This window comes from Sorex fumeus, unplaced genomic scaffold, assembly GCF_029834395.1.
Source record: "Sorex fumeus unplaced genomic scaffold, SorFum_2.1 ptg000033l, whole genome shotgun sequence".
NCBI lineage: Eukaryota > Metazoa > Chordata > Mammalia > Eulipotyphla > Soricidae > Sorex > Sorex fumeus.
In genome coordinates this window covers 25,112,823-25,115,719 of record NW_026606090.1, presented here as the reverse complement: position 1 = coordinate 25,115,719, position 2,897 = coordinate 25,112,823, and the positions used below count along the sequence as shown (strand labels likewise).

At 36.5% G+C, this 2,897-nt stretch overlaps 1 non-coding gene across 1 annotated transcript; it reads left to right on the top strand.

Moving 5' to 3' along the window:
- The first annotated feature begins 1,231 nt into the window (after window positions 1-1,231).
- Window positions 1,232-1,338, top strand: LOC130026247 (U6 spliceosomal RNA). Its single transcript, XR_008792857.1, has one exon. It is a non-coding gene; the product is annotated as a U6 spliceosomal RNA (small nuclear RNA).
- Window positions 1,339-2,897: the final 1,559 nt, after the last annotated feature.

Sequence of the window (2,897 nt, the reverse complement as noted above, 5' to 3'; positions counted from 1 at the left end):
GTTTTCCTTCTTAACTGACATGATTTTAAAGACCTATATTTTTGTAATTATTTAAAAGGCTCATATTTGCCTTACTCTAATGTCATCAGGGTTTGTTTATATATATATATATATATATATATATTATTTCTACACTTACCTTACACCTGGGGTAATATGAGAGGTTGGAGGAAAGGTATTGATTAAATATTGACTTAAGAGAAAGTCCCTGAATTATTACAACTTTTCTGCATACTGATTGTGGTGGTGGTCTTATGATTATGTAAGAATAAGTCTTTAGCAAGTGTCATTAAATTATATTTAATGTAATTTTATTAAATTATATTTAAAATTCAAGTATTTTAGTTGAATTTTACATAATCTTTGTAAATTTCCCGTACCCCCCCAAAAAATTGAATCAATTAAAAACCATAAATTAAGAAAATTCTCTTGAAATTAAAGAAAACATGTACCTGTTTATTAAAAGTGTCTACTAGGTCACAGAAATAATTGACTTGAAATTCTGAGCTCCGTGAAATATGTTAGAAAAACTATGACAACTAACAAAAATATTCTCAGGATTTAGAGACTAAAAGACTACAGTATGAATTAAGAAATTCATACTGGGTCCAGAACTCTCAAAATCAAGATATAAAACAAAGTGAAAGTGAAACAACAATCTTAAGAAACTCAAAGAAAGAAAGGGTGATCCAAGAATATCACAGCCAACTCTGCCAGTGTTAATCTAGTCAGTCACAGAGACTATCTGAAATGACTCCATATGACCTTCGCTTTATCATTCTGAAATGAACTAGTAAGGGAGAATCTTTGTCAGACCAAGATATAATATTTTGGTGAAAGAACAGATGGTGAGTATTCAGTATATTTAATTTTAACATGAGACAAAAAATCAAATAAGGAAAATGATATAAGTATATGCAAAGTATTCAGTATTTAAAATGGGGAAAAGGAGGTAACGAAAACGTGTAAAGTAAAATAAGATCCTATTTTAATTTCTACTATTGTTGTAGAAATTAAAAATAAACAGCTAAACCTTGGAAAACAAATAATAAGAAGGAAGGTAAGGAAAAAAAGGACCTTAGGTGATGTATAGCATATAAATTAAAAGAAAGCTTTCAGAACAAATAGAAAACTCATCTCAAATACTAAAAGAAACAAAAAAAAAAAGTTTACATGGGAAAAAGAAAATACCAGAACACATACATTTATCCAGACATTGAAAATTAACCTAGTGCTCGCTTCACCAGCACACATATTAAAATTGGAACAATACAGAGAAGATTAACATGGCCCCTGCGCAAAGATGACACAAAAATTCGTGAGGTGTTCCATATTTAAACAAAACTAAAAGAATATGCATCTATAGGGGCTTTATTGCCGGGATTGGTGATGATAGGTCCAAGGGCTGAAGCATATACTTTTCAATTCCAAGGCCCTTAATTCTGTCCCCAATCTGGCATGTGATATCTCTCTACTTGCCCCCAGGGATTTCTGTGTGTGGCTCCTGTCTACCCAACACATCTGGACTCAGCATTGAGCCACTGAGCCCTAGCACTGAACCATCAAGCCCCCAGAACAGGGTAGTGTGTGACCAAGGAATGACTCTGGGCCCCTGAGCACTTTTGAACAAGTTCCCTAGGCCCACATCCGACACCAACGCAAAGTTTAAAGCACACAACACAATGTTCAAGCAGGTGGAATGTGCGTTCTGACATCCTAGGAAGCAGCTATAGGAATTGTCAGTGTGATTCGTGTTAACAATGTAGAAATCGAGAGTAATGCAGTGGCTACAATTTAGGGATTTATCTCAATCTGAGGCAGAGTTTGGGTCTCATTACGCGATCTCAATCTGAGATGAGGCATTGGTCTAGTTTTATTCATAAGTGTATAATACAAAATTGATCCAGGCAATCATTTGGTTATATGTTTAATTTTTCTGTCACTTCTAAAGCTGGTGTTGTTTCCACTTTTTAAAGTATTGCCTTAAAGTTACTCACAGCTGAGTTTTAGACATATAGTATTGTAGCACCCAGCCCATCACCAGCGCCAAGCGCCTTCCACCAATGTTTCCAGGTTCACTCCCACTTGCCCTCTTGACAGGCAACTTTCTAAGTCTGGCCATTAACGTATGCGTGTCTGAATTTCAGTGTTGTTGAACTGGGGTTTGGATATTTGACTTCGTTATTCATGCACTGTAACTTTTCACATGACTTCCATGACATGGCCCCTTTTGCTTAGCATTTTTTAAAAATATTATTTCTTTCTTGAAACAAAACAATATATCGACTTTATAATTTTTCTAAGCCATATTGAATCTACATTTTTTTCTCTAATTATGGTCGCAACCTCTCATAAAGATGAGAGATTAACTCATTTTCTCTGTCTTCTTTGCTGTCTCTATAACTTTTGTTATAAGCTAGAATTTTAGATTCACTTCGCTTAATCACTTAACTTCCCATTAGTCATCGATTTGCTCAAGCGGGTGCCAGTAACGTCTCCATTTGTCCCTGTCGCGTGCTAGTGTAGCCCAAAGGCATCTGTTCGCTCTGGGAACATGAAAAGCCTCAAACCGATCGTTCATGATCTTGACGAAGAAGTCTGACCATCTGCTAGGTGGGTTACCACGCGGTTTTTTGACATCCGGTGGAATCCAGTCGGTAACAGCTCTAGTCCAGCGGTCATCTTTAAATCTCATTACGTGACCAGCCCATCTGATTTTTGACACCTTGGCAAACGAGACAGCGTCCCTGATTCTTGATCGTCGACGGACGTCAGAACTCCGGATTCTTTCTCCCATTTGAGTGAAACGTGATATTCCAAGCATAGCTCTTTCAATTCTTCTTTGGGAGACCTGAATAGTGTTCTCATCCTGTTTGCGTAGGGCCCAGGTCTCTGAG